This window comes from Rhincodon typus, chromosome 31 (assembly GCF_021869965.1).
Source record: "Rhincodon typus isolate 14 chromosome 31, sRhiTyp1.1, whole genome shotgun sequence".
Taxonomy (NCBI): Eukaryota; Metazoa; Chordata; class Chondrichthyes; order Orectolobiformes; family Rhincodontidae; genus Rhincodon; species Rhincodon typus.
In genome coordinates, this window is record NC_063362.1 from 36025813 (window position 1) to 36047706 (window position 21894).

General features: G+C 41.1%; 1 protein-coding gene across 1 annotated transcript in view; it reads right to left on the minus strand.

Moving 5' to 3' along the window:
- epha8 (eph receptor A8) overlaps window positions 1-21894 on the minus strand; it is a 416521-nt gene that overhangs the window by 291226 nt on the left and 103401 nt on the right. The window lies entirely within an intron of this gene.

Consider the following 21894-nt stretch of genomic DNA (forward strand, 5'->3'; position numbering starts at 1 on the left):
GACCTCAACTAGTAGAGAGTTTTCTCCCTGCTTTGCATCAACTCCAGATTTGCTCAGGCCACTTGATGCCAACTTCAGCCTTGATGTCAAGGGCTGTCACTCTCACCCCACCTCTGGACTTCAGTTCTTTTTTCCATGTTTGAACCAAGACTGTAATGAGGTCAGAAGCTAGTGGTCCTGCCAGAAACCAAACTTAGTATCAGTGAGCAGGTTATTGCTAATCAAGTGCTGCTTGATAGATAACAAGGTGTAGAGCTGGATGAACACAGCAGGCCAAGCAGCATCAGAGGAGCAGGAAAGCTGACGTTTAGGCCTGAAACGTCAGCTTTCCTGCTGCTCTGATGCTGCATGGCCTGCTGTGTTTATCCAGCTCTACACCTTGTTATCTCAGATTCTCCAGCATCTGCAGTTCCTACTATCTCTGATTCTTTCTATTCTTTTGTTCTCACTACCTTGGTGGCTGTCCTAATCTGTCAGTTCAGGTCCAGTGATAACTGGGGAGGTGGTGGTGTAGTAGTAATGTCATTGGTGTAATAATCCAGAACCCCATGCCAATGTTATGGGAACCGGGATTTGAATCTCTCCTCAGCAGTTGGTGGAATTTGAATTCAACAAAATTCTGGAATGAAAAGATAGCCAATAGCAAATATAAGTATAGTAGATTGTTAGAAGGTATCACTACTGCTCCTTAGGGTTGGAAATCTGTCATCTTGACCTAGTCTGGCGACTCCAAACACAAAGCAATGTGGTTGACCCTTAACTGTCCTCTGGACAATTAGGGAGAGGCAAAAAATGCTGATCTATCTCATGATGCCACATCGTGTGAACAAATAAAAGAAATTCCTGCTTCTGAGCCAGAGGCTGAGTTGCTTCAGAGTTTACTCTATGACTTCAACATGGCATGCAGGCCAATTCCTCACTGAAGAACTGATTAACTACTGGAGGAGATATTACACTGAGGTTCTGTGTCTGGACCAAGACCATTGTTCCATCTGCTTAGCCTGCCTGTATTCAATTTTTTTTAATATTCCGTCTCTTTTGAGTTGCAGCTCCTAACACATTTAGACTTTTTATCATCTTTGATATCTGGATAAGTTTTCAGTAACATGCCAAAATAACAGAACAAAGTTTTGGCAATTAGTTTAGCTAGTAGACAAATCCAGCACATACCAGAATCAGTGCAGGGAACTAGGCCTGGTATTAGAGGAGAAATTAAATTGATTATGTTCTCCCAAAAGGAGATTAGTGAGTGAGCCTTTATGCATAACCTGTACAGATACATTTTTTTGTATTTTGAACACTGCAAGAGTTGTATTAATCTAAACTCTATTGGAATTTAATTAAAATAATTTTAAGCAATGACCACAGTGATCAGTAGCAAGTTTTCCTTGACTTTCAACAGCATCACTCTCATCTGCCATATCAATAACTGGACTAGCAGAAAGGCAATGGTTATAAAGGTTATGCCAAAAGGCCAAACCATGCTCCTGTTATTTATGTTCTTTGACATGTGCCAATCATACTTGACTATCACTCAATTACAGATGCAAGACTGAACTATTCTGTTTACATTTGTTCAAGAGTAGCTTGGCTCCACCCTCAAGATTTACAGGAAATAATGAAAAAGAACTTGCAACATGGAAGTTACCACTGGAAGAGAAACTAGCTGTTCACCAAGTTAAAACATTGTACAAAATTAAAATGTAACAAGTTGTGCTACTTTGTCCTCTGGCCTCACAAACCCCCTTTGAGGGAGACCAGTAAATTCTCTTATTGCTCACAAAAAGGTTCATAGATCATAGAATCCCTACAGTGTGGAAACAGGCCATTCAGCCCAACAAGCCCACACTGCCCCTTTGAAGAGCATCCCATGCAGACCCATTCCCCTAATTTCCCATATGTAACCCACCAAACCTAAACATCCCTGGACACTATGGGCAATCCATCTAACCTACACATCTTTGGACTGTGGGAGGAAACCCATGCAGACACAGGGAGAATATGCAAACTCCACACAGACAGTTGCCTGAGGCTGGAATTGAGCCTGGGTCCCTGGCGCTATGAGGCAGCAATGCTAACCACTGAGCCACCATGCTGCCCATTGAATTGTCATTCATCACTCTATTGTTTGCAGGATCTTGCTGTGCTCATCACTAACGCATTTATGTGAGTGACCACACAGCATTTCATTGGCTGCGGATTTGGGCTGTTCCTGTGAAAAGTAAATGATCTCTATTATAAGGGCTAAAAGAGTAAACCAATAGATTTGTCGTAAAACACAAATCAGAATATAGGATTTTGCAGGAGTGTTGTGCAATCGAATTTACAGCAAGGATATCAGTGGTCACCATTGTTCAGGAGTATGTAGCCCATCAATTTCTAGTGTTCACTGAACAAAGGAAGTTGCTGTCTTCTGCCAGATTTGCCCAAGAGATTTAACAGTTGGACATCTGAATGGTGTAAAGTTACATTATTGTCTGTAGGTAACCAGAAAATGTTTGGGCTTGGCTTTTCAAGAGCAAAAAATTGTCAATACTTCAATAGTGTATATGCTAGTGCCCTCCCCCAGTATGAGTTTGATGGCAGGGGGACAATTAACCACGCAGAGGCAGGGAACATCACGTTTCCACCTCCACCTTGATTAAAGCCATGGTGGGTAGGCCTTGTCCACCCCAGTCCAACACTGGCACCTCCACATCAGGCCCCAGATGGCACACTGGGGGGCATGATCCAGCAGGTGTGTGGTGTGTCACCATGTGAGGGGTATAACCAGGGGTATTCCCTGCCGTGAAAATATCCAATGCCTGATTGAGGAAACTGCATCAGGAACGGGAGAGCCTAATGAAAACCACTCCCCACCCATGCTGTGGACACCCTTCCTCCCCACACCTCCGTGCCTGAGTTCCTCCTCAATCCAAGGCCTAAGGTGTGTGTAATACTGGCAGCAGCGACTGCCTTCTTGATGTCACTGCCTTACAGCACTTGGTGGATGAAACGTCTGCCCCAGGAGTCTTGATTCCAGGATGAAGGCCCTGCACTAGAATATCAAATGCTTGATCAGGAACTAATTTGATGGATTTTCCTGAGAAGAGTGACACAGAGCTCCTGGCACCTAGACAAATGAGACTCCTGTCACCTCCATAAATTCCAGCCCAATAACTCTGGCACTGAATATTAATTTCTAAAACTACAGTCACTCCTTCAAATTTGAATTTTGTTGGAGATTGTTTTTAAATCTAAAAGAGTTAAAAATCTAAAAAATTTTAAAGATAGTTTCTGCTCTTTCACTGTGTTCCCTCATTTAATCCCATTTTTCTTTGCATCCCTTCATTACACTGAGTAATTTATTTTACTTTAAATACAGTAATTTAGACCGAGCTCACCAGTCGACTTTACTCATTGCTTCCATACTTTTCAGATTGCAGATGTTGGTGATGTTTTTGTTGTTGCCTTTTATATTACCCCCGGAACCCCCTTCTTTTAAAATTTGCTCCACTAACATTGCCCTGCACCCAACATCTCTATTGTTATTTACTTTTTTTTAAATCTTTAATCTTTCATGAGATATGGTCTTCACTGGCAAGGCTAACATTTGTTGCCATTCCCTACTTGCCCTTTTACTCAATGGCTTGTCCATCTATTTCAGACAGCAGTTCAGAATCAACAACATTGCTATGTGTCTGGAGTTACATGTAGGCCAGACTATATAAAGATGCGAGATTTCCTTCCCTAAATAAAATTAATGAACTAAGAGGGTTTTTATGACTCCTGATGAAAAGCGTAAACCTGAAATATTAACTTTCCTGCTCCACTGTTGCTGCTTGACCTGTTGTGTTCTTCCAGCTCCACACTGTATTGACCCAGGTTTTTATGACAATTGACTCCAGCTTCATGGTCAGCATTACTGAAGCAGAGTTTTATTCCAGATTTTTTTAATGAACCACATTTAAATTCCATCAGCTGCCAAAGTGGGATTTAACCTCAGGTCATTAGTCTGTGCCTCTGGTTAACTACTCCATTGACATTATACTATGCCACTGTCCCCACCTGCCCAAGCCCCTGCCAAATACTCCTACCTTCTTTCATAGATTGAATTTCCCTTGTGCCTCATTTTTCTGGCTCTTAATTTCTTTAAAGTGTGTTATAAGTCATCTTTCCATTCTAATGGGAAGTTACTGATTTGAGATGTTCACGCAAATTCTCTCTCCACAGATGCTGCCACACCTGTTGAGTATTGCCAGCATTGTCTAGCCTACATGTAACAGTCCCCCTGTCATGGCCTAGCTTTCTGCTTTTAACTCTGAGAGAAAATTCAAAGGCTGCTCATTGATCTGAGATGTTATTGTTTATACAACACCGAGATCCTTTGTAAAAGGTGCTGTGTTGTTTCTCGTCCGCACGTGTAAAGGAGTGGCTGAGGCAGTTTATTTACTGCTAACTGTCAAATATGAACCATTGACTTTAAGGCAAAGATTGGATTAAGTCTCAACACCTTCAATAAATTATACCCTACCACCTAATCCTTCTTTACACTTGGATCGCGATCAATTTAACAGCAGGTTGAGTAATAAGATATCACAGAATTGTTTATGAAGGGAGACACCTTTGAGCGCGTTGTGCCTTTTCCCCATATCCCCGCACACCATTTATATCTAAGTAACATCAATGAATGCCTCCACCGACCCTGCGTCCAGAACTTTTCCAGGCAGCGCATTCCAGACACTAACAACTCGCTGTGCGAGAAAGGTTTTTTTCACAGTACCCTTGTTTGATTTAACCACATAAATCGATGTCATTTGTAACTGGTCAGACACTGATCCCTCCAGCCCACAACAGCTTGCATGCTCACCATGCATCTGATGACATTACACCATGAGGCACTGCACAGAACAAATTTCAGCCAGCCTTAAAATAGCTCATGACTATTCTTATAATTTCCTCTGAGATTGAGCTGAAAAATGAAGATGGTATCATTAGATTACTTCAGTCCTCCAGACACTTCATATCAGAACAATTCATGGAGCATTTCTTTTTTGTTTAAATATGCAGTGGAGAAATTACTGTAGCAGCTGCAAAACACTGAGGATGTTTAACTCCACAAAACCTTGTCTAGATTGGCAGCATAAACAGGGCACAACCCCAACTTTCCAATCAATGATGTTATAGAGTTATAGAGTTACACAGTACAGAAACAGTTAGACCCTTTGGTCCAACTCATCCGTGCCGACCAGATATCCTAAACTGATTTAGTGGCATTTGCCAGCATTTGACGTATATCCCTTTAAACCTTTCCCATTCATGTACCCATCCAAATGATTCTTAAATGTTGTAATTGTACCAGCCTCCAACATCTCCTCTGGCAGCTCGTTCCATACATACAACAAACTCTGTGTGAAAAACCTGCCCCCGGGTCCCTTTTAAATCTTGCCCCTCTCACCTTAAACCTATGCCCTCTAGTTTTGGACACCCCACACCAGGAAAAAGACCTTGGCTACTCACCGTATCCATGCCCCTCATGATGATATGAGCCTCTATATGGTCATCTGTCAGCCTCCAATGTTCCAGGGAAAAAATCCCCAGCCTATTCAGCCTCTCCCTATAGCTCACATAGTGTTGATTTAACTTTTGTATCAGCGCCCATTACACAGGCCAGAGATTTGTTTACAGTTGTTTGTACTTTACTGTGAAATTGGTACGGGAAGAAGAAGAGGAGAACTATCTTAATACTGAGCTTATTTTTACTTTGGGTTGACTTAAGAGGAGGGGTTGGACAGGCTGGGCTTGTTTCCACTGGAGTTTAGAAGAATGAGGGGTGACTTGATTGAAGTGCATGAGATCCTGAATGGTCTTGCCAAGGTGGACGTGGAAATGGTGTTTCCTCTTGTGGGTCTGTCCAGAATGACAGGACACTATTTCAAGAGCAGAAATGAGGGGTTTTTTTTCTCGGAAAGGGCTGTATGGCTTGGAACTCTCTACCTCAGAAGATGGTGGAGGGGATGATCATTGAATATTTTTAAGGTGGATATGGATGGATTCTTAATAAAAACCAAAAGAACTGCGGATGCTGTAAATCAGGAACAAAAACAAAGTTGCTGAAAAAGCTCAGCAGGTCTGGCAGCATCTGTGAAGGAGAGAACAGAGTTAAAGTTTCGGGTCCGGTGACCCTTCCTCAGAACTATGGATGGATTCCTGTTAGGCAAGGGAACTGAAGACTATTGGTGGCAGGGGGTAGATGAGAACATGGAATTTGGAATGTAAACATGCCTGATATTATGGAATAGCAGAGCAGGCTTGAGGGTGAGTGGCCTACCTATGCTCTGAGTTTGCATTTTCAAACATGGACCTAGCATTGTACTAAGCCGCCTATGTTGCTGTCTGTAATCTGGGTCAGTATAGAATGGAAGCAAGTACTGACCAAACCAAAGTGATAGAGGCTGCAATACCCAAAGAGCACACCTGGGATTTTCATGCTTTCGGACTAAGCTGATGAGTTTCCCACATGAAATCCTCATTACAAAAACCAAATGGATCAGGTAGAGCTTGATTCTCAGCAGCAACCACATAGACTTTGGTTCAATCTCTCGGACTTGAATAGATTAGTGAAGATCAAGGGACCCACCCCCAAACAGACAGCCTGCCCACACTAACATTGCAGTTAGTCAGGGTGGCACTGTCACTGGACTAGTAAAGCAGAACCCCAGGCTAATGTTCTGAGGATATGAATTTTAATCCCACCACAGCAGATGGTAGGATTTGAATTCAATAAAAATCTGGAATAAAAAAACTAATCTAATTACATATAACCACTATCAATTGTTGTAAAACTGATCTGGTTCATTTGTGTCCTTTAGGGAAGGAAATCTGCAGTTTTTACCTTGTCTGGCCTACATGTGACACCAGACTCACAACTGCCCCCTGGGCAATTAGGGATGACTTAGCAGTGACGCCAATGAATGAATTTTAAAAAAAAAACACAGTCCAGGCAGGATGAGATCATTAGTTGACTACCTAAGGCAGGGCAGGAAAGTTGATCTTTGGTCTTCCCACCCAGAACTCAAATCCTGCGGAGGAGAGCTGGTGGTAGCGTCTCCCCATTTCCAGCCTGCCTGATTATCTTCCCTGCACACCCAACACTGGCTTTGCTGCTGTTGGGGAAGTGAAGATTTTACCTCACATCTTGTCACTCCATGCCATAGCACAACAGGCCCAAACACAATGTCCTGCACCAACAGATGATGATTGCAGTTTCTGCAATAAAAGCAGTTGCTAAGATCCAAATAAAGAGATTGCTCCCCACCAAGATACTTTCAAATAAAGAATCTGTAGCTCCAGACTGCCCTTAATCAGCTCTTCACGCTCATGACAATGCTGTACAAAGTGAGTACATGTGGTTCATTCAGGTCACAATCTCAAACTCCACACAGTTCACACCTAAGAAAGGAAAATATTCATTGCTTTAACTTACAGTTCAAAATAGATGCAGTCTCTTAAAGACCCATCAGTTGGAAGTGTACAGATGCAAAACCATTTAACAGTGTTTTGAATGCATTTCCAATGCAACTTGGATAAGGTCAGGGTTATTAAACTGAGTTTCAACCTAACCAAAAGCAATGTTTCCAAGTCCACATCAGCACACACAAAACTGAGCTGACTCAGGGCTGATAGACACACAGCCAGAATATTTACAACTCTAAACTCTCAGGATCTGAAAGTAATTGGAGAAACCCAATCTGTGTTCCTAACATTCAGATCGAACAGGGTTTCTAATTTGCCTCAAATGTTGTTCTATTATTTGTATTTAACTGCGACAGCCTACTGCTTCCAAACGTCACCATCAACTGTACTACAGAGGAACTGCTGCCTAGTGCCTTAGTATCTTCAAAACTAACGTGCAAACTGAAAAGCTGTTGAGTGGAACAATGGAGATATCTCACAGAGTTGATATTCCACTGCATAGTTTCTTATTCATTGAAAACAGATAACAGCCTTGCTGTATTAGAATCCTTATTCCACAGAAATAACTTTGTACATTGAGTATGGATACTGCAATTTTTATTCATTCAAAGGATGAGGGTGTCGCTGGCTAGGCAGCATTTATTGTCCATCTTTAATTGCCCAGAGGGCAGTTAAGAGTCAACCACATTGCTGTGGGTCTGGTATCACGTATAGGCCAGACCAGTAAGGATGGCAGTTTCCTTCCCTTAAGGGCATTAGTGAACCAGGTGGACATTTCCAACAATGGTCAATAGATTCATGGTCATCATGAGTTTCTTAATTCCAGATAGTTATTGAATTCAAATTCCACCATCTGCCGTGGTGGGATTCGAAACTGGGTTCCCAGAACATTATCTGCGTCTCTGGATTAACAGTCCAGTGATAATACCACTAAGGCCATCACCTCCCTCAGTTTGTGTTACTTCATTCCACTTGATAATTTGAGGAAGCTCCCTCAGCGATTTAGAAATGTTTCAATTTGAAATGTTTTTGTCATCCTACTTCACTCGATGTCAGAATTTCCAGCTCCATTTCATTCAGTTCAGAATTTATTTAATACTCAGTCTCTGCATTGACATTCTCAGCATTACCACAGATAATAATTAGAAGAAGCTGTCAGCAACAATTAGACTGTGCCAGATTCACTTAGGCTGTCCTAGCATGACCTTCCTTATTGCTGATCAGTACTTAATTAATTAGCAATACTCCAAAAGAAACCAGAAGCATCACTCTCCATTAAAGAGCAATGATTGGTTAAATATAGCTTGAGAGACATTTATCTCTGTGTCAGTCAAAGTGAGCAGGCAGGCCTTCATAAACTCGACAGTATTACCACGCCGCATTGGGAACTGAAAACCTTATGGTACTATCACTAGACTATTAATTCAGAGACCAAGATCATGTTCTAGGGACCAGTGTTCAAACTCTGCCATGGTAGATGATGGAATTTGAATTCAATAAAAATTTGGAAGTAACAGTATAAAGAGGACTAGCAAATTGTTGTCAACTGTCAGGAATATCCCATCTGGTTCATTTACACCCCATAGGGAAGGCCTACATATGACTCTTTACTGCCCTCTGGGCAATTAGGAATGACAAGAATAACAGTATCTGCTGACACTGGAATGGGGGGCAACTGTGCACATGAGCTTACTTGGGAATGCGTTTCCCCAGGTAGTCATCCAATCCCTTCATAGTTTATTGGTAGAATCAGCTTTCATTGGACAACTCATCACAAAGATGGCTCCGCACAGAATGGGCACAATAATGAAGCAGGAATCAGAAGGGGCCAGGGCGAGGTGAATGGTGACAGTGAGAGAGAGTGAAGGTATGTGAGAAAAAGAATGTGTGTGTAGTCCCAAGTGACTGCTTGAGGGCAGTATATCTGATGTTACTTTTTTAAAAATTATTTTCCTCAAACTTAATACTTCATAAATTTGTTCTTGACTCACAAAAATTATTGATTGGCTCCTTATTGTTCACAATAAAAACAGTTAACTACATTTTTCACTGTACACAGGCATAGCCTCCCAAAAGGAGCTTAAATATTTGTTGTGACCAACTGAGGAGATTAAACAGAAGGGAACCAGGTTGTAAACACCCCACTGACATCATTCTGCACCACACTCTAAGCCATCTAGCCAACTGAGCTAACCAACAATACATGAATAAAGATTCCTAATAGAAACATGAAGCCAAACAAATTACAACAGTGTCAAATTTAATTTCACACCTTGGCATAGTGGGATTTTAAACTCGTTACCTGTGGGCTCTTGGTCCTTTTGAGATATTAGAACATGGAACAATGCAATGCCATTGATGGCAGCTGCAACATAAATGACTGTGGTAGTTGCTGTGAGAACAGACAGACTTAAATCAATCAAACTAAGCATGAACAAGAACAGATTTCTCACAGCCGAAAGCAAGGTCTGCCAATCCTTCCCCTGCAGGGGATGGTTAACTTCATTTGAATTTTTTATGCACAGGAGGAAAAACTGGAAATGACAGCACTGACAGACAAACGGGTGTACACGTACAGAAAGCATAATATACCACAACTGACATTTTCAGAGGTGTTTTGGGGTAAAATGTCTAATTGCATGGGCTCAAGCGGAAATATGATGGATTTGAATTGCATGCCAACAATTCTAATGGTCAAGTGGAGTTACATAGCAAGTCATCCTCACTGTGGTGTGAGTTTGCCTCCAATGGGGTATTTTACCTGATGCAGCAATATTCATGTTATCCCTTGTTAACATGAGAAATTGGGTGCGGATATTGTGGTATTGAAGAATCTGAGAGACATTCATTACAACAAATCATTACATACAAACATTACATTAGCCCAGACACTTCTGTGCCTGAGGAATGTTAAATTACAGAGCAACATGCTTCCAGTCGAGTGTCATGTTTCTCGTTAAATAAGGTAAGTTAGAAACTGAGAACTTTATATCCTCAGATCATATGTTTTAATGCCATGATGATGTCATGAGCATATCTGTTGAAGGTGTACTAATGTACAGACCGTGCAATAGAACGATACATTGTGGTCACTAATTTGAGCAGCACTCTCTGTATTGTGTCTAGCAGTAAGATGATGGGTTTTCTTTGGGCCCACAAAGCAAGACAACATTATAACTTCACTGGACAATACAGCTCTGATTTGGCAATGTGGGGTTGAGCTGATCCTGCTAAAGGGAAGACCAAGCCTAGTTTTACATCACAAACTGAAGAGAGCAACATTGACAGTGCAGGATGTCTTCAGTGCTGCATTTAAGCGGCAGCCTAGACATTATTGAAGTTGGCTTCAAATCTACAATTTATTCGCATACTCTGCTGAAACGTTTCTCCTGTTATCATAATTTACTGGTAGAGTCAACTCTCATTAGGCTACTTATCACATCAGTTCACACCACACTCTGTAAAACAGTTAAATGGATACTGTCACCCTCCCTATTCTGTTTGATTCTAAGGTCCTGTTGTAGAATTTATAATTAAAGTAATTATCATTTTGCCTCTCCATACCCTTTAGGATATGAGTAGGATTGTATAAAGATTCCCCAGAGAGTGATAATGCTCTTACAGGACCTTCAGCGTTCACAAGAATCATCATCATACATTTTATACATTTGGTCACTTACTGGGGTAAATCTGTTTTTGTTTCAATAAAAGGTACATTTACCTTGTTAGTCTACATGGCAGGAGAGGATCTGGCAAGGACCTGGTAAGTGTACAGACAAGCTAAAACTACTCGTTTTCCAGCCCCTGCTCAGTCTGTGTTGTTCGAACCAATTAGACACCTGCAGGGAGAACTCTCTCATGGACTGCACCAATAAACTGTGATCAAGATATCCATTAAAGAGAGGGAAGGGCATTCATCATTTTGTATTTTTCAGAGAACAATTTTATTGTAGTCTTATTGAGGTTCCATCAATAGCTTAAAATGTAGACTTCCAGTCATTACATGAAGATAGTTTCTGTTAGTATCTTGAATAGAACAAGCATATCAGTCACATGTGTCATCAAAGATAGGTAGATGGGTTACTGTAAATATGAAATATTCAGGAAATGACAATATGGAACATGGATGTATGAATGCCTATGTTGTTTTGAAATATCGCTCTGCTATTTTAAGCAGACAGAGGAACACGTTATCGTTGGTATTCCACAATGTAATTTCTGAGAATAGCATGCAACCTGGAATTGTCATCAAATAGGAGCTGGCAGATCTTGAGGGAATTAACTCTGTTCTTGGTCATTCATTACCAGAGTGTAACCTTCTCATCACAATCCCCTCTGTCTGACTTGTTCATTTCCTCTGGCTGATAGTCTTTCTAGCCAACTGCAGGTTCAAGCTTAAATTGCATACACTACCCATTCTCTTACCATACCTGCTCTTTGCACTCATCTGTGAACAGTGGAATTTTATTCAAATTTCTGGAAGACAGGTTTACACCATATGGCTTTGGTGCTGAGGATAGACACATCGATGCTGACTAATTGATCACAACAGACAAAGGACAGAGATTTCTCATGGGCTTCATGACTCCTGTGTCAGGAAAAAAATAGGGTCTGTTCCCACACATTCTAACAGCAAGGTAGCCACCATGATAATCCTGGAGCGAATCTCCTTTCTGTCCAGCTGTGAGCTCCCTGTCCAGTTGAGAATAATGGACAGGTCCCTGATAGCGCTGGCTCAGAGGATCGACAGCTTTGAAAAGGAGAGAATTGAGAAGCACCCATTGTATCCAAGTCTTGCCCTTGACAGAAATTTGACAAAGCAGTAATGAAATCTTCTGTTCTCAAAGCTTCCCTCTTTGCTAATACATTCCACCACTTACCCAGCACAGGGGCACTACAATACCATTGTGGCCCTTATCATCAAACCACATAATCATCTTTCCTCCTACTCCTCCAACAACTGCTCCTCCTTTTAGTATCTCACCCAGTTCCATTGCTCTCCCAAAAATCATTAAGAATGACACTTGCCAATTCCCAATTCTACACTCTTCTGCCATCACTGACTTTGGCCCGCCTACCAATCTCACCCACTCACTTCCACCTTCCATACACTTGTCCTCATTAAAACCATTGCTAAGCTCTCTCTCATCTAGGTGCAGCATTCTTGTCTGGTCCCATTGGTCTAAGGAATGTAGAATTCAACATTTATAGTATTTATGCTATTTGCCTCCAGATCAGACTGAACTGCAGAAGTCACTTTCATATCTTATTGCCCTTTTCCAAAACTGTTCACTATTGCCGAACCATCATAGAGTAGTAGACTCGCCAACTTTAAGGGCATTTAAATGGTCATTGGATAAGCATATGGATGATAATGGAATAGTTTAGGTTAGATGGGCTTCAGATTGGTTTCACAGGTCGGCGCAACATCGAGGGCCGAAGGGCCTGTACTGCGCTGTTCTGTTCTATGTTCTAGAATGCAAAGATAATCTTTGGCTTCTTCTCAGCTCTATGGCAAGCCATCTCCTTAAAGCCTTCTCCAGTTCTCTCTTTACATTCATTACCAAGACAAATAAGAAGAATTCATCATCTTCTTTTGTGCCCAACTTTGAACCCATTCATTCAGCCAGTCCTGATGTTTCACTTCTTCTCCATTGTCCCCGCCTCCTCCCCCCAACCTAGTGCGTCCCTCGTCTAACTCTAAACTTTCCAGAGTTTCTTTCCTATCTCCGTCATACAGTCTCCAACTTATCTTATCCAGTGACTCAGCTTCTGCTCTCTAAACTCTCTTATCTTTAATCTGATCAACCAACTTCTCTTTTTGGTCCTGATTTTAAATTACATCATTGGTCATTTGCTTTCTTCAAGTACTGTCCCATTCAAGAACTGAAACCGTATCTTTGATCCATTTAACTAGCTCTGTTCTGTAGCCACTGACCCATATTCATCTCTCTGACAACTGCCTAAGCTTGATTCAGACCATTCACAACATTGGCGTCCGGCGGAGTTCTACGCTTAGCTTTCAAACACTCATCTACTCCTTTGTTAAGACCTTTTACTTTCACTCCTCTGAAACATTTCCAAATTCCCCCCTGCCTCTGCTCTTCTGAATCCCACATCCATGATTTTGCTGGACCTTGACTTGACTATTCCAAGGCTCTTCTGGCTGGCCTCCCATGTTGCACCCATGTTGAAACCCACCTGGAAATGTTTCAACTTTAAAATTCTAACTCCTGCCCTTGTCCATCTCTGTGGCCTCCTTCAGTTTACATCTCTGAAAGACATTTCTCTGATTCACAGCATCACAGAGTCCCTACAGTGTGGAAACAGGTCCTTCGGCCCAACAAGTCCACACCGACCCTTGGAGCATCCCACCCAGACCCATCCCCCTATAACCCACCTAATCTACACATCCCTGAACACTACGGGCAATTTAGCATGGGCAACCCACCTAGCCTGCACATCTTTGGACTGTGGGAGGAAACTGGAGCACCTGGAGGAAACCCATGCAGACACGGGGAGAATGTGCAAACTCCGCACAGACAGTCGCACGAGGCTGGAATCAAACCTGGACCCCTGGCGCTGTGAGGCAACAGTGCTAACCACTGAGCCACCGTGCCGCCCATGAAAAGTTAATTAATTCTGGAATCTTGTGCACACTCTAATAATTTTATCACTATTATCGGCAGTCATACCAGTAGCCTTTGTTCTTACCTTTATTCTCGTCTTAACTGCCTTAGGCCTAAGTTTTTAAAATTTCCTCCTTATGCCTCTCTTCCCCTCTGCCCCACCCTGATCCTTAAACTAGCTCCAGAAAATTAACTTATTTGACTAAACGTTTGGTCACTTTGCCTAATATCCTAACATAGAGTCATACAGCATGGAAACAGACCCTTTGGTCCAACCAGTCCATGCTGAACGTATTTCCAAAGTAAACTAGTCCAATCTGCCTGCTCCTGGCCCATATTCCTCCAAATTTTTCCTGTTCATCTACTTATCTAAGTGTCTTTTAAAGGCTATAACTGTTCCCGCATCCACCACTTCCTCAGGAAGTTCATTCCACACACGAACCACCCTCTGTGTAAAAAATTTGCCCCTCATGTATTTTTAAAATATCTCTCCTCACCTTAAGAATATGCCTGCTAGTTTTGAAATCCCCCAGCCTAGGGAAAAGACGCCTACATTTTTACCCTAATGATGTATAAGGTCACTTCTCAACCTGCTACACTGCAGTAAAAAAAAGTCCCAGCTTATGCAGCCTTTCTTCATAACTCAAACCTTCCATACCTGGCAACATCCTGGTAAATCTCTTCTGAACCATTTTTGGTGGCTTAGTGAAACAATCCCGTGAGGAAACTATTTTATTTCACTGAAGATGCTATTTCAATCATAGCTGTTGTTGCAGTTTATTTACAATTTATATAGATGATTTGGAGTTGGGGACCACGAGTAGGGTGTCAAAGTTTGCAGATGACACTAAGATGAGTGGCAGAGCAAAGTGTGCAGAGGACTGTGAAACTTTGCAGAGGAACATAGATACATTGAGTGAGTGGGCAAAGGTCTGGAAGATGGAATACAATGTAAATAAATGTGAAGTCATACATTTTGGTAGGAGTAATAGTAAAAAGGGTTATTACTTGAATGGTTAAAATGTTGCAGCATGCTGCTATGCAGAGGGACCTGGGTGTCCTTGTGCATGAATCACAGAAGGTAGGTCTGCAGGTACAACAAGTAATTAGGAAGGCAAATGGAATTTTGTCCTTCATTGCTAAAGGGATTGAAATTAAAAGCAGAGAGATTATGTTGCAGCTGTACAAGGTGCTGGTGAGGCCACACCTGGAGTACTGTGTGCAGTTTTGGTCTCCTTACTTGAGAAAGGATGCATTGGCACTGGAGGGGGTGCAAAGGAGGTTCACTAGGTTGATTCTGGAGTTGAGGGTGTTGGCTTATGAGAAGAGACTGAGTAGATTGGGATTATATTCATTGGAATTCAGAAGATTGAGGGGGGATCTTATAGAAGCATATAAAATTATGAAGGGAATAGGTAAGATAGAAGTAGAGAGGATGTTTCCACTGGCAGGTGAAGCTAGGACAAGAAGGCATAGCCTCAAGATTAGCGGGAGCAGATTTAGGACTGAATTGAGAAGGAATTTCTTCACCCAGAGGATTGTTAATCTATGGAATTCCTTGCCCAGTGAAGTAGTTGACGCTACTTCAGTAAACGTTTTTAAAGAAAAGGTAGATTTTTTTTGAACAATAAAGGAATTAAGGGTTACGGTGAGAACGCGGGTAAGTGCATCTGAGTCCACGAAAAGATCAGCCATGATCTTATTGAATGGCGGAGCAGGCTCAACGGGCCAGACGGCCCACTCCTGCTCCTAGTTCTTATGTTCTTATGTTCTAATGAATCTATTCCATTTAAATTTGGCAATGGGGCTATAAAATTATGACATCGCTCTGTATTGTATTTAAATTTCAAACTGTTCTTTGTCACATTCAATCATGAATTACGACCAAAACAGACAAGAGTGAAGAGTCTTCCAAGAATAAAATTACAGGCAGGTCCCAGGTTGTGAACGGGTTCCATTTGAATTCATTCACAAGTCAATTTGTATGCAAGTCGGAACACAATGTAGGGAAATATAAAATATTGCTTTGTAAGTACGGAAAATATTTGTGTGTCAATCTTTAAAATTACATTTTTGTAAAGGATTGAGTTTGTAAGTGTAAGCTTTTGTAAGTCAGGCGTTAATAAATTGGGGACTCCCCTAACCCTGAATTTGTAATCATTCTATTTGGGATAAGTCCTTAACTGGTATTTAGGAAGACTAGATTTCAGAACATCAGAACAGTTCTGAAGAAGGATGAAATGCTGACTCTGCTTTCTCTCCACAGATGCTGCCACACCTGCTGAGTTTCTCCAGCAATTTCTGTTTTTTGTCTGAGACAAAGTAACTTGTCCCCATGAATTGGATGAATGTTACAATCATGCTAATGTCAGCTTGCTTTTTAGAAGGCAAGAGTGTGGACCCTTACTTAGATTATTTCTTCCCCCTTTACAGCATGCAATGGTATGATAACAGTAGGAAAAATAAATCTTACTCAAATGGATTAATGATTACCACAGCAAGTGTAATCTGATCATTGTATATTCATTTTATTACGTTATATATTAGTGAAAGGAATTACTGAGTTGGAAACTGTCAAGATTAGAGAATAATTAACTTGTGTTCAAGGAATCAATTAAAGAGCTCACTTCAAACAATTTACAATTTTAGATGTATTGTCAGCCACTGTACAGATCCCAACATCTGTAACTCGGTAATTCATTCTCATAATTCATCTGTTTGCTTAATTTGTTATTTGCAGGATTGTGCTTAAAGATCTACTTATACATTCATTTTAATTATCCACTTAATGATGGTGCTCCCTCATTCGTACCAGTGAAGTAGAGTTACATTCATCATCACTCTATGGTCTATGTTTAAACCTTTCAAGTTTAGGGTTCCTTCTGTGGCTCTTTTAGTCTGCCTTGTAAACTTTTCTGGTGATACCTGCAATTCATTGCTTTGATCCTGGATGACCATTTCTTTTCCACTCAGCCCAGATATTCACTAATATTCCATTTCAGATGAACTTGCCTCAGCTCTCCTTTCACATGACCATTGGCTTTAAATTGCTGATTCTTCAACTAACACCAAACTGTAGTCACCTCCTATGCTTCTCTTACACAGCTAAACTGTGAAGAAAACTAAATGCTATCTATTAGACAATGGAATGATTTCTTCATCAGCGAATACAATTGATTTCTGAGATATCTGACAGATCCAAGATCCTTTGAGGGCCAATTCCAGCCTCAATTGCTTGAATCATATTAGTCATCCAAACCTGAGACAGCCTTCTGTACTATTCTTGCTAATCAGCAAATACAGTTAATAGAAATGCAAATGGAAACTCTGATTCAATTGCTGGAAAATTAATCAAGACTGCTACTTTATTCTTCAGCTCATCATCTGCTTTACATCAGCTTTGGAGTCCTCAGAGGAGGATTATACAGCGGTCAGCATCTGACTTTCAAACTTCCTCAAGACAAGTCTGCACCAATGGGAATATTTTTTATCTCTCTTTTGCAATCATATTGGAAACAAATGCTACTGTTAGTACTTAACTTTGTTAAATCCTGGAATTAAACGGTTTTAACAGATTAAATCTGAGGCTGTTCAGAAAATTAAGACTCATCAAGGAAATGATTGAGTTCAGATAATAGTCAAATTAATAATGGTTCCCTTGTATTATTATCAAATACATGTTACAAAACATTTGGTTTGCTCTCTTATACACTTCTTTTATCTGAAATTTATGAAGTGGTAAATTCATTAGTTTTGTTAATGAAAATATGATGAGAGTGATTTGTTAGATCTGTTGATGACATAGTATATACTTACAATCAACTTCCAATCAGCTCTATTCAGCTGAGGATGAAATTAGACAGGACTCCGACTCCAGAAGTTAAATTCATTGGCAGACAAGTGTCTGCAATTTCAATAGAGATTCTCACAATTTATTATCACAACTAGCATGGGAGCATGGCTGAAATAGCTGATCATTTATGCCAGGACTTCAGTTGAAGCTACGGGCTCAATAACATGACAACAGTTTGAAAATGTCTATTTCATCAATCAATCACAGAACACAAGTGAAGACATCCAACCTGATTAATCAGATCAGAACATGGCATACAGCTCCTTGTGAGGCAGACAAATGTCTACCTATACAGGATACAGTCAAAAATAAGAAACTGGTTGGTCTAAGTATCCAAGATACTCTTCCAATCAAAGATATTACCTGATCCAGCAATCCAGGATACTGCAAGGAAGAAAGTCCTTCTTTTCAACAGAGAAGCTCTCTTCTACAATAGATATTCACAGGTTCAAACATCCCCAAATGATTTTATGAGACAACTACCTGAGTTGTCTCATAAAATGTAGGAAATTCAGGAGATTAAGGGTTTTTCAGATAATAAAATGGACAAGCCATGTGGTACACAAGGAATGAGATGCTCCTCAATGGATATCTGACAGATACAAGATCCTCCAGCGGAGAAATGATCCTCAGATCAGAACCAGGGTCGATGGTCTTCAAGTGAAAGACCTACCATTCTTGCAAGTCTGAAGTGTGTATGCCCTGGAAAAATTGTGAAATATCCAGGCCACCTGGATTTGTGAAGTCAGAGACTTTGGGAGAAGATAAGCTTGTATAATAACTATGGTTATAGTTAATTGCTTAGCTTTGTTTAACTTTTAGACAAGGCAGGTTGATTCTATTATTCAGTTCATTGCCAGAGAAATGAACAAAGGATGACTGTCGCCTATTTTGTTGAGTTGAAATCAGCGTAGTGCATGTACATGTTCTTTCTAGCTGCGGAGAAAATTGAGGACACTAAGATAGGAAACATGTACACACACTGCACCTGTTTCAACTCAACAAAACAAGTGGCAACCATTTACTGTTTCATTTTTAGAGCAATGCATTAATGAATCAGAATCAGCATGCCTTATTTAAAATTTCAATAAAGTTTGGCAATTGACTATAACTCATCATTAACTGGTACATTCTCCTTGGCACTGCCTTACCGAAGGTCATATGCCAACTTTTTTTTATTCATTCTTGGGATGCGGGCATCGCTGCTAGACCAGCATTTATTGCCCAACCCTAATTGCCCAGAGAGCAGTTAAGAGTCAACCACATTGCTGTGGGTCTGGAGTCGCATCTGGCGGTGGCAGATTTCCTTCCCCAAATGAAATTAGTGAACCAGGCGGGCTTTTCCTGACAATCGACAATGATTTCGTGGTCATCATTAGACTCTCAATTCCAGATTATTATTGAATTCAAATTCTACCATCTTCCATGGCAAGATTTGAACCCAGGTCCCCAAGACATTACCTGGTTCTCTAGCCTAATAGTCTAGCGATAAAACCACTAGACCATCGCCTAACCGTAGAATCAGTCTGGTGAACCTTTGTTGCACTCCCTCCATAGCTGGAACATCCTTCCTGAGATAAAGGACACCAAAATTGCACACTCTGGGTGTGGTGTCATGAAGACCCTATGGCTGTACAAGGCTGTGGTCAGACCACATTTGGAATATTGTGAGCAGTTTTGGGCCCCGTACCTGAGGAAGGATGTGTTGGTGTTTGAGGGGGTTCAGAGGAGGTTGACAAAAATGATCCCAGGGATGACGGGTTTGTCACATGAGGAGCAGTTGAAGACTCTGGGTCTGTACTCGATGGAGTTTAGAACAGTGGTGGGGATATGATTGTAACTTACAGAATACTGACAGGCCTGGATAGAATGGAGATGGAAAAGATGTTTCCACTAGAAGGAAATACTAGGACCAGAGGGCACAGCCTCAGAGTGAAGAGACGACCCTTTAGAATTGAGATGAGTGGGAATTTCTTCAGCCAGAAGTGGTTAATCTGTATAACTCTTTGCTGCAGAAGGCTATGGATGCCAAGTCATTGAGCGTCTTTAAGACAGAGATAGATAGGTTCTTGACTAATAAGGAGATCAAGGGTTTCAGGGAGAGGACAGGAGAATAGGCTTGAGAAAAAAAGCAGCCATGATCAAATGGCAGAGTAGACTTAATGGGCAGAATGGCCTTATTCTGTTGCTATATGTTATCTTCTACAGTACGACATTCCTGCTTCTGTATTCAAATCCTCTAGCTCTGAAGGCCAACATTTAGGGCAGCACGGTGGCTCAGTGGTTAGCACTGCTGCCTCACAGCACCAGGAACCCATGTTTGATTCCAGCCTTGGGCGACTGTCTGTGTGGAGTTTGCACATTCTCCCCGTGTCTGCGTGGGTTTCCTCCAGGTGCTCCGGTCTCCTCCCACAGTCCAAACATGTGCAGGTTAGGTGGATTGGCCATGCTAAATTGCCCATAGTGTTCAGGGATTTGTAGATTAGGTGGGTTATAGGGGGATGGGTCTGGATGGATGCTCTGAGGTTCGGTGTAAACTTATTGGGCCGAAGAGCCTGTTTCCACACTGTAGGGATTCTATGATTTACTTTCTTCACTGCCCACTGAACCTGCATGCTTACAAAGTTTAATCCCCACATTGTGCATAAATATGACTGTAAACAGACAACACACAATATATGATTACAACAATAAATGTTAGCTGTTAAGGATTATATAAAACAATTTGGACTGACATAAAGAAATGCAAGGATGTAATAACGAATGATACTTATGGGACCAAATATTATCATTTGTGCAAATTACAACATATATGCAATTTGTGAGAGGAAATAAATTGGTGAAAGGAGTTTCAATGGATCAAATCAGCTAGCCTCAATACTAACAAAAACAGAAGTTTCTGGAAAAGTTCAGCAGGTCTGGCAGCATCTGTGAAGAAAAAGTCAGAGTTAACATCTCAGGTCTGCTGACCGTTCCTCAGAGCTTTTGAGGAAGGCCACAGGACCCGAAACGTTAACTCTAATTTTTTCTTCACAGATGCTGCCAGACCTGCTGAGCTCTTCCAGCAACTTCTGTTTTTGTTCCTGATTTACAGCACCCGCAGTTCATTCAGTTTTTATTTAGCCTCAGTGCTAGTTGTTTCTATGTTCAAGGGTGTGCAGGAGACAGTATGCCATGAGATAAAAAATCACTCTACACAAAGAAGCAACGATTGGCCAGTTTGAAATAATCTGGAACAGATAAAAATGATCAAGAGTGGGAACAGTGTGAGAAATATTAGCAGGTAATATACTAACCACATGTGGTGATTGATGATGTATACATGAGAGTGTGGTTGCATGCTTATGTACAGGAGGTTATGTATGTGTATGTTTATACCTCTTTGCAAACTTGGTTGTCACAGTTTACTTGTGAGCTGTGCTAATCTGCAGAAAAATGCTAGGCCTGTGATTTGCTACACTCTGAGCTCTTGGTCTCAATCAGTCATCTTGAAAAGATGTGGATAAGGCTAGGGGAGGTGAGGTCACCAGGCCATGGACAAGGTAAGACGTCATAGTCTATGATCACACAATTATGAGCAATGCATCAGTGTTGGCAAAGGGGCTTAGGAAAAAGTCACCTCCTGTGTACTACATTAGTCAAGAAATGATGAGTGGACCAGGTGAGACTTGTGGGAGTGGAACAAGAAATAATAATAGTCAGAAATTAATGGATAACAGGAACAGTTGTCAAAATTATTTTCCACAGATACATCATTAGGTATTCCCATCTCAAGGGTAAGAGGCGGTTTTAATCAATTAGCAAAATGTGTCTGATGCTCTCTGACGAAAATGCAAAGCCTCATCGATAAACACAAAATTAAACCAGATGAAGAAAAGGAACAGCATGTTGTATTTGTCTATATATAGTCTTTTCCTAACGCTCTCAGCTTTAATTCAGGATACACCATGAGCTTCC